At 35.5% G+C, this 11458-nt stretch overlaps 1 long non-coding RNA gene across 2 annotated transcripts; it reads right to left on the bottom strand.

Moving 5' to 3' along the window:
• Positions 1 to 2622: 2622 nt before the first annotated feature.
• Positions 2623 to 5316, bottom strand: LOC109169171. 2 transcript variants are annotated; one of them, XR_002052186.1, is made up of 3 exons: positions 5074 to 5316; positions 3618 to 4594; positions 2623 to 3486 (listed from the first exon to the last, which is right to left on the bottom strand). It is a non-coding gene; the product is annotated as an uncharacterized LOC109169171 (long non-coding RNA). The 2 variants fall into 2 exon arrangements; XR_002052185.1 differs by having other exon boundaries at positions 2627 to 4594.
• Positions 5317 to 11458: the final 6142 nt, after the last annotated feature.

Below are 11458 nucleotides of genomic sequence, written 5' to 3' on the forward strand. Positions count from 1 at the left end.
TAAATTTTTTTTTCTTATTTTTAATTGTTGTTCTCCTAGTGGAGAAATGGAATGTTGCCTAGTTTTGTCCGAAGATAGTTTTGTGGTGATGGTAATGGTGGCATGGGAGTTGGTGATGGAGAAATATTAGGTGGAAGATCTAAAGAGTAACGGTATTTTGAAAGTTGGACAATGCTTTGTTGGCGATCTACAAGTTCTTGTATGTGGTTAACGGATTTCAAAAGTGAATTAGGAAATTGTGGAGGAGTTTTATGCTAATAGGGGATAACACTAAAAACTTTAGAGAGAGAGTTAGTTCTTTCCCCTCTCTATAGAGGCCCTGTGTCATCTGCTATCAAGAGGATTTGGGTGGGTGGATGGGGGGATAACTTTTTCTCCAAGGCCGTTCCATTAAAAATAGGGGTCATGTCTAATAGTTTAATATGAACCTTCATCTTTTTTTTTTTTTTTTTTGTTTTGTTTATTCTAAGATGCAATCTAAATATAATAAAGTAAACTGCAAAGAGAAAGACAATAATATTGAGACAAGAACATAGGGGGAGAGAGAGAATTTTTAAATATTTAAATTTCGCTATAGTGATAGAGATTTCTATTTATAAATGTAAGAAACATGATCTCAAAAGACCTTAAAAGATAGAGATAGAAGTCTAGAAGATATAGAAAATCTCCTGAGATAATTGAGTTCAAATCTATTTGGCCTCCAAGTTATTATATTCTATAACAAAAATAAAAATGCAATTAAATTTTTTTGTCCAAATATATTGCATAAAAAATTAAAAAAGAAATAATACAATTCAAAAGTTAATATAAAAGTGCAATTTTTCAATCATATTTAAATACAAAATTTTTCATCAAATTTCGATGCCAATTGCTTCTAATATTTTATTTTCAATTACAATTAAGACCAATCTATAAATTAAAAAAATAATTATTAGTATAAAAAATAATAGATTATATGTAAAATATTTTTTAACAAAATTGAACCCCCAAAAATTGGGGGCCTTGTGCGGTGGCAAAACATGGCAGGGATCGGCCCTATTTTTTCCCCTCCTAGTGGAGAAGGGGAATGTTGTCTTTGCTACCAATACGTCAATGTGGAGGTGTTTTTATTTTTAATTTTTTAATTTTTTATTTTTGTTCTCCTAGTGGAGAAATGTAATGTTGCCATTTTTGTCCGAAGGTAGTTTTGCGGTGATAAAGAAATATTAAGTGGAAGATCTAAAGAGTAATGGTATTTTGAAAGTTGGAAAATGTTTGTTGGCGATGGATCTATATATAAATTCTTGTATGTGGTTCAGGGATTTCAAAAGTGAATTAGGGGATTGTGGAGGAGTTTTATGTTAACAGGGGCTGACTCAAGAAACAATGGAGATGACTAAAAACTTTAGAGGGAGAGTTAGTTCTTTCCCCTCTATATAGGCTTTTTTTTTTCTTGAAATTTTTTGGCTTCTATTTGTGTGTCGTCTCCCATCAAGAGGATTTGGGTGGGTGGGTGGGTGGGTGGATTTGGTGATGGATCTACGAATTTTTATATCTAATTAAGGGGTTTCAAAAGTGAACTTACGGAGTAATGGAGGAGTTTTACAACAATAGTGGTTGACACATGAAACAACGATTATGACTATGAACTTTAGAACTAAGCTAATCTTACCCCCCCCCCCCCCCTCCCCCACCTGTGCGGGTACCAAGAGGGCTTTGGGGAGGGCAGCAACTCGTTCTTATAAAGTAGTTTTGTGATAATGGTAATGTTGGGAGTTGGTGATAGGTGAGTATTAGGTGGGAGATCTAAGGAGTAATGATGTTATGAAAGTTGGACAAGGCTTTGCTGGTGATGAATCTACAAATTCTTGTTTGTGATTAAGGGGTTTCAAAAGTGAATTTAGGTGGTAGTGGAGGAGTTTCACACCAATAGTGGTTGACACATGAAACAATGGTGACTACAAACTTTATAAGTCCGTTGAAGTAACTGCAGCAGCCAAACAAAGGTGTTACATATGCTTAAGCAAGAACCTAGGGTTTGCGAATAAGTGGGTCTAGTTTTCTGTTTTAGTATAATTTTATTTTGTATTTTTTGGTTTTTTTTTTTCTTTTTATGAATTTTAAAGTTGTTGGACTTTTTTCTATCATTTTAAATGTGTTGTGCTTTTAATTATATTTTAAATGTGTTGTGCTTTTAATTATGTTTGAAACATTATTGTTAATGCATCCTTTTATAGTAAGCAAATCTATTATTTGCAATGTATGCTTTCACGGTTAACAAATCTATTATATGCTTAACTCAAATGACAAATGAATTGCTAATACAATTATTAAATTTGAAGCTTGACGCGACTCAATATGTATCCCAACTCTAAAATGGCTCTATGGTCAAGTCCTAAATGCATTAGGTTCCATAATCTCACCTATAGCCCAACGATGGATCATTTCATAATAAACCATTCTTCTACCGTTTGCATTCCTTCAATGGATCATTTCATAGTAAACCATTCTTCTTCCTTTTGCATCCCTTTCTTAGTTTCTCCCCTTTTAATCTTGTCTATCTTAATTTCATGTTCTTTATACTTTATGAAGCACAAACTTTAAAATTTTGAAAATCTTAAGCATACCACCCCATTGGATAGAGAAGAAAGAAAGACAACAATTTTGCCCCTTAAAACCCGAATTCATAATGGCAATATTTCAAGTACAAAATTTACATCAGACCTAAGTATGAGCAATATTAAAGAAATAATTTGCATGGTGGTCATCAGCATTTTTCTTTTTCCTTCCAAAGATGTGTTGATTGCTGCAGCTTCAAGCTTCTCTGACTTAACTCCATTCAGGTGCAAAATTGTGGGTTTAATGCTAGGTAACAAAGCGTGAGATACAAGAATCGGTAATGGAAAATGAAATGCCAAAACATTATTTAGCATTAAAAGTTATAAATCGAAAGAAAAGGACATAAAATAGGGATATGTTATTCCAATCCGAACCAACCTATTCCGTGAACTAAACATGTTATAATATACCTTTTACAAATATGCAATGCACAAAGAGGTAACCAACAATAAAATATTCTACATTCTTGGAATCCTAAAATGGATGTGCTTGAAATTATGTTAACTCCTAAAACATAAGACCCTAAACTTGATTAGGGGAGAGAGCTTAATGCTCATAGCATTCAATATCAGTGATGTTGCACAAAGCTTGTTAAGATCTTCCAGTTTCTTTGAAATAACAATTGACAGTGATGCCCAATTGTTTAAACATGCTAACATGTGGTCAGAATATCAGGTAACTGTCTCTGGACTATACAAAACATCAGAATGAAATCATAAAATACAAATGAGTGAAAGAACAAACCTGAACAACCTGTCCAGCATGATCATAGACTAAATTCATCCAACAAAGCCCCAAGTTCCACACTATCTCTTCCTCTCTGCCAATAAGGGAAATATTACCCCCCCCCCCCCCCCCCCCCCTTCACTCCAAAACATCATTGTTCACCTAAACAACCAAAAAATCACTTCAAAATCCATATTCCCCCAAAAATCAAATCTCAATCAAGGAAGAAATTAACATGAAGGATAATTATATAAATAAAATGAGGAAAATGCATATTTAGTTGTAAATTTTACACAATGATTCAAGAAGAGAATGCAAACTCCACGCATGATGTCGAGCTGCTTGAGAGTGCGAAAATAATGAAGAAAAAGAAGTACCATGATATGCCTGAAGAGCATTTAACAACGAAAATAAAGGAATTTTTAGAGGGTGGTAAGCATTTCATTGTCATGGATGATGTGTGGACCACAAGACTAGAAATATTTGAAAAATGTTTTTCTCAATAACATCAGAGGGAGTAGAATCTCTTAATAACTCGGCATGAGAATGTAGCTATATATGCAGATTCTGCTTGTAAGTCACACACTCTTTAAAATTTTAAAGAAATGATGAAAGTTGGAAGTTACTAGAAGAAGGTTTTTCTCAAGGAAAGTTGTCCTTTTGAGCTAAAAGAGGGCAGAAACATATAGCTATAAAGTGCAATGGATTACCACTTGCAATAGCAATTGTTGCTAGTGTATTGGACAAAGACACCAACAATCACTACTTCTGCAAGTGGGAGTCCACTGCATTTTATAGCAATGCATTTCCGTCACTCTCAAGCTCAATAAAGCAACTTTCATTGATAAAACCCTTCCTCTTTAGTAACTTCCAACTATCCTCATTTCTTACAAATTTTGAAGGGTGCAGTTTACGAGAAGGTATCTGCGTATAGCTGCATGCCCATGCTAAGTTGTGAAGAGGACTCTATTGCTTCCCATTTTGTTGGAGAAAACAAATTTCAAGTAATTCCTGTCTTACTTGGTCTACACATCATCCACAACAACAAAATACTTCCAACCTTTGAAGCCTCCTTTATTAGCTATCTGTGCTATTCAAACACATCATGATATTCTTTGTTCTTCTTGGTAATGTTACTCTCAAGATGTTGATTAATTTCTGCCCTTGAAACATACATCCAAAGGTGAGTTCACAACAATCCTTTATAGTTTTTGCCCCTCTATCAAACCCCATCACATCATCTTCTTCCTTCCACCACACAACAGGAGCCCTGTATTCAAGAAAATTAAGTCTGAGGAAAAATGAAAGATTGAAAAATGGCACAATTTCTTTAAGATGTTACCGTTATCCACACAATAAAAATCAAAATGAAGTTAATAATGGGAAGATTCACTAGAAAAATCCCTTCGAACTTTATGTAATGATTATAAGCTAGTTTAATTTAACACTTCATCTTATGCTTATCAACATTTTTTTGAGCATGATTGCTAGGCTTTATGTCAATCTGTAAACTACAAATAGTTTCAAAATCCATACTCGAATCATATCCAGCAAACTATAAACAATTGGAAATAAATTACTTGAATAAATAAAATAATTAAACACCCAAATTGCACACTCATTACTAGTGAACTAACAACCAGTTTTGAAACTAATAATCTAATTAAAATTCCATATTGAGCTTTTCAAAGTATAAATTCCAGATTGACATAAAAGATCGATTATTGAGGTATTTGAATCTTGTGATACCTTTCTTTGGAGGGAGTTAGGGTTAAGTCCGATTGGCCTAACGCTAGCACTGTGCTCTCTTCTAATCTTGGGCATCTTTCCCGATCGGCCTCGATCTCCTTCGCAGCATCGGCCTTTGACTAATAAAAAACTTCGGAGCGGAGAAAATGAAAATATTGAAGAATAAAAACTGTAAATTTTGAGGATTCAAACTTGAGAGGCTGAGGGAGAGAGAGAGAGAGAGAGTGAGAGATAAGAGATTTGTGTTGAGTTGTTGACTGCGGACCCTAAAAGGCAAAAACCGCCCCGATTTTTTTTTTTTTTTTTTTTTTTTAACTCAGTTTAAATTATACACAGAGCATTAATTGGAAAAAGTTTTTTTCTTTTTCCTTCTTCTTTTTTTTTTTTTTTTTAATCCGTCCATCTGATCGGATTTCGGATTGTATTTTACCAATCCAATCTGTTATTTTTTGTACTTAAAAACCTATCAGATGTCGAATTTTACGGATCGGATTTCGGATTTCAAAAGTCATTAATAATTGAATAAGTGAAATAAAATATTACTTTAGTTTAAAATATTGTTATACTCTAAGTCTCCATTAACAAAATAAGTAATAACTAACAGGGCGTTTGGTTGGACGGGGGGAATTATGTGGGAAAGGAATTGTAATTCTATGAGAGTTGAATTACTGGGAATAAAGTGGAATTTAAATTCCAGTGTTTGGTTGACATGAATAGAATTACTGGGAATTTCAATTCCAATTTTTGGTATACATGGGAATTGAAAGGGAATAAGTAGTATAAAGTCCAAAATGCACATTGTTGTTGTTAAAAGGAAATATCAGACATTCATTTTAGGTTGAAAAAGAGAAGGGTAATTTTGTCTCATCAGTATTTTTTTTCTTCCTAAAATCTCAGGAATTAAAATACTAGGGGGGGACATGGGACTTTAATTCCATGAAAATGGGGGAATTACAATTTCATCCAACCAAACTACGGAATTTAATGGCCTTTGGAATTAGGTGGAAATTAAGTGGGAAGGGAATTTAAAATCCCTCCAACCAAACGCCCTGTAATAAGTAAACAAAATAAAACAAGCAACAACTTAATAATTTTCAGAGCTAAAGAACAAAAACATAAAACATATAATAATTTAATTGAACAAATTGCACTTTTGGTCCTGTGACTATTAGGGTATTGATAATTTGAGTACGTGACTTTCAAAACTCTCAATTTAAACCTTTAATTACGCAATTATTAGCAGATTTGGTCCTGCCGGCCAAATTGCCGGCCAATTTTGGCCGAAAAAATGTAATTCTTTTAAAATTATTTATTTATAAGGGCAAAATGGTCATTTAACGTCATTCTTCTTCTTCTTCTTCTTCTTGCCTCTGCGGCAACCACCATTTGGGTCTCTAAATTCTAATGCCAAATCAAGCGACTGAAGCACGTCAAGGGGTGGAAGATACATCGCCTGGACGCCACGGAGGCGTTCCTAAAGCGCGGTGGCAGAGAAGCGAATCAAGCGTGGGAGAATCTCGTGGTGGCGCCTGGCGCCGCCATCCTCAACAGATTCTTGTACAGCCATGCTAGCTCTGGCTCCTTGTTTTTGACCGCCGACAACCTTCTCATCCCACCTGCCGCCGTTCGACCCACCGTTGCCGCAGCTGCAATTCACTAGATCCATAAAATCAAATTAATGAGGGGAGCGGCCTCCTTCTTGATTTGAGTCTTTTGTCGGTTTGATCACAAGACGGGATGAAATTTATCAGTACACACACTCGGATCATCAATCAAATTAAGCATAATTCAATAACCTGCCGTAACACACTGTGTAATCTTCATATATAATTTCCACCATTAAACAAAAAGCTAAGCATAATCAATACATAATAATTTCTTTGGGTTCTCCAATGTCCATTTTTACTACGGATAAAAGGTTAAATTAGAACACCAATAAAAAGTAATCGAAGAAAGTAAATTAAGGAAGATCAGAAGGGAATTCCATTCAACACTTATGATTTTCCAGTTACATACACAACAGACAGAGAGTATAAAGTCTGGAACAGGAATGGTGCTGAGTGTATATCCATGGATTCTATCTTTTAATTTGCTGCTACAGAAGTGTCACTAGGAAGAAGGGGAATGGGGTCAAGCACTGATGATCATGACAGAAGTTTCTGATAAAATTCACCTGGAAACTCCACGCGATTGGGCGACACAAATGCTCGATCCGATTGATCAATCTCTCTCACACCTAAAATCATAATTTGAAGGCGAAAATCTGCGCAGATAGTCAACCATTCCCAGAAAAAGATAGATAAGCTGGATCGATCGGATCGGAATAAAATCTATCTATCATTCATTGAAATGTTATGACCACTACGCTTTTCAATCACTTTCGTTCGTTCTGCAATTGATGCGCCAGATCGAATGAAGCAGCTGATGTCTTTTCATTTCTCCGTGGAGTTGCCATGTCTGGCGGCTGCTCTGCTCTGCTTTTCCGCAGACGCAAGAAGAAGAAGAAGAATGACGTTAAAGGACCATTTTGCCCTTATAAATAAATAATTTTAAAAGAATTACATTTTTCCGGCCAAAATGGGCCGGCAGGACCAAATCTGCTAATAATTGCGTAGTTAAAGGTTTAAATTGAAAGTTTTGAAAGTCACGTACTCAAATTATCAGTACCCTAATAGTCACATGACCAAAAGTGCAATTTGTTCTAATTTAATTTTACAACAAAAATTGCAAAAGGAAACAAAAATACAAAATTAATCTAAGTTTAAGTGTTTAACTTCCAAAAAAAAAAAAAAAAAAAAAAAGTTAATCACTTAAACTTCAGCAATCATTCCAATCAACATCTTTAGTTCTTTACAGCAAATCTGCTGACAGCAAACAGCATTTATACACTTCTTCCTGTTAATATCAAAACTTAAAACAATATTAGGCAACATATTAACTATTAAGTAAACAGCTGACTAAGTAACAATATTATGTTGTAGGGGCATTATGCTAATAGCCTTATAGGCTCAGATTGCAATTTTCCATTTCAAGTAATGATAGGGGCAAGTTGCTCAAATGTATTATAATAGAACATGAGCAACATAGCAACACCTACCATTTGTTCAGACAAAGGTGGAAGCATCATCATAGCCAGCCAAATAAATAATAATGCATTAAAGGAATACAAAGGTGGAAGCATCATCAGAGGATTAGAGATTTAGAGGAATACCAGAAATCCAGAATGGAAGAAATGGGTCATCAGTACTCAGTAGACAGTAGTGCTCAACTCAAGTACTCAACTCATCTAAGTGCGGCAACATTTCCATAATAGAATTATAGAGAGTTGTCAAGCCTCTTAGACAGTTAGACTCTTAAAGTTTAATCTTGTGAAGGCCAACAACAAACAACAGTACAACAACCTAACAGATAAAGATAAGTAATTAGTTAAACACATTACAGGAATGGATGGCAGCATTGATGATAGAGTAGATGCAGCTCCAGTGGGCAACTCTGCAAAACAGATAAGGATAAGTAATTAGTTAAAACTTACAAGTTACAAAAGTAAAAAACAAATGGGAATGATAAATGTATACATATGGTCTTACCTTTCTCCAATCTTTCAGCCTCATCTAAATTCTCCTCAAGTGTGATTGGCTGATTATGTAACATCAACCAATCTTGTGTACAGAGTAGGGCTTCCACTATTTTAGGTGTCAAGGAACTCCTAAATGCATCAAGCACCCTTCCACTTGTACTAAATGCACTCTCATATGCAACTGTGGAAATAGAAATACAAGCACATCTCTAGCCATTTTGGAGAGAATAGGAAATCTCTCACTATGACTCTTCCACCACTTTAAAACATCAAAACTCAAAGATTCATCATCCTCAACCAGATTTTCACTCATGTAAATTTGTTGCTCTGTCTGCTTACTGCTTCCACCACCACTCTCCAGTCTCTTCTTTTAAGTTCACTCTTCATCCTTGACACAGGTCTAGCAACTGTACAACTAGTAGCTGAGACTGGACAGGTTGGTTAGAGGATGAAATGTCAAAGTATGTAGCTGCATAGTCATTATACAATGCAAACATTGCAGATTGGACCTTGGCAAAACAAGCTTTGCCTTTGACATCTCCATACAACTGGACAAACTAGTGAGGCATGTATACCTCCTTATCTCTTGGGTCCAGAATATTGACAAAGAAAATGAGATGGTCCATTTTTTTCTGGATCTCCCCAGTACTTATCAAACTTGTCTTTCATTTTTGTCCCCATTGCATATTAAACAAATAAACACAAATAAAAAGTTAAAAACAGTTACAAGTTAAACAAATAAACACAAGGGTTTTACCTTTTCAGTATTCTCATATCTTCCAGCATGCAACTGAGATCAGAGATCTAAGAGAAGAATGTGTTAGAAGTGACATAAAGAGAACCAGATATTCTCACTGTCATTTCATAAAAAGTTTTCAAAAGCTTCATTAAGCTTTCAACAGTCTGCCAATCCAGGAAAGAAGGAGCAGAACCCAAGTCAGCAGAAAAAGATGGATCATTTTGATGATATGCATCAAAGACCTTTTGATATTGAATTGCAGTGTTGAGCATAATGTAGATGATGTTCCACCTTGTAGGGACATCAAGCTGCAAAGCTGTTTTGGCTTCCACCCCAATGAGTTTAGCAAGCTCTCTGAACTTATTCAACATAGCAGGTGAGTTCCTAACCCATCTCACTGCATCCCTCACCCTTTTTACTGACTCATCTGCAAACCTCAAGCCATCTTGAACCACTAAGTTTAGGATATGAGCTATACACCTCATGTCCATATACTGCAACCTAACAGAAGAAGAACCCCAAGACAACAACTTGCTTTAAAAAAATCCCAAAGCTGTATCAGTAGAAGAAGCATTGTCCACAGTCACAGTGAACACGTTTTTAATCCCCCACTCTAACAGACAAGTCTGTAAGGCTTTGGCAATATACTCCCCCCTATGAGAAGAAACATTGACAAAGGAAATTATTTTTTTTCTAAAGCTTCTACTAATCATCAATAAAATGTGCAGTAATGCACATATAATTAATCCTCTGGACAGAAGTCCATGTATCAGTGGTTAAACTGACCCTTTGGGTGCCCACCCTAAACAACTTCTTAAGACTCAGCCTCTCATTTAGGAAAAATTGGTAGATATCCCTAGAAATAGTCCACCTAGAAGGAATCTGAAACCTAGGACAAGCTACAAGAATAAACTTCTTGAACCCCTGACCCTCAACATACCTAAAAGGGAGTTCATCTATGATGATCATCTCACACAATGCCCTCCTAATGGCCTCTTGATTAAAGACCCATGTCCCCAAAACCCCCACAGGAGCCTCTGTTCCAGAGTTGAAATAATATTGAATGTGAGAAGGGATTGCCTTGTATCCTTTGAATGTGGATTTTTAAGGCAGGCCACCATATGATTTCTCAAAGATGATGTGCCATGTTTCTTAGGCTCACAGACAAACACTTTCAGGCAGTAAAGGCACTTGCCTTTAACCACTATATTCTCAGAGTCATAGATCTTTTCAAAGTGATCCCAGACTTTTGATCTAGTCTCAACCACTTTTTTTTTTTTTTTTTTTTTTTTTTTTTGCAGGAACAGCAGGAGTCACCTGAGGCTGCTGAGCAAGTTTCTCAGTGCCTTGGGCTTGTCCTCCATGTCTCTCTTGAGTTGAGGGTTGAGGTCCAGAATCAGGAACATTGATGCTCTCCATCTAAAATGATGGGCATCAATTAAAGGTCCAACAAATCCAAGTACTCAAGTACTCAGCAAAGACAACAATCACATAAACATACAAAGAAATCAAGAATCAGACACTTGTTTGTGTCATCATGTATCAAGATTTCACAATTTCACAGTTACATATTTACATATTTACATTCAGTTAAGGGTCATACATCCATAAACATAGTCAAAGAATGAAAGAAATCCAGATTCAGGAACTGGATCCAGTTCATCATTATCTGAATTTCAGTTAATGGCTTCTACCAATAAATGGAAATTTCAAGTATGAAACTTGATAATTTCATATTCAAGACTTTAACTTTTAAAGGGACATCACAATAGATCGCATAAGACCACAAAATCACACTGTGTAACACCCCCGATTTTACCAAAATTAAAAATCGTAAATAAGAGTTAAACAGTCTAATCATTAATCATTAAACAAGCGGAAGAAAAACTCATAATCGGGAAAGTGCTATGCCACACCCATAAGACTACGTGTGCACAGGCTAAGTCTAACAAAATCATCATAACATCACAGTAGTCTAAGGCACACAGGCCACAATCTAAATAAAAGGTAAGGCAAGGCTACGCTAACTAGATCCACTAGCGTGCTCTCCAAGCTAATCATAACCTGAA

Source organism: Ipomoea nil, unplaced genomic scaffold (assembly GCF_001879475.1).
Source record: "Ipomoea nil cultivar Tokyo-kokei standard unplaced genomic scaffold, Asagao_1.1 scaffold3256, whole genome shotgun sequence".
Lineage (NCBI taxonomy): Eukaryota > Viridiplantae > Streptophyta > Magnoliopsida > Solanales > Convolvulaceae > Ipomoea > Ipomoea nil.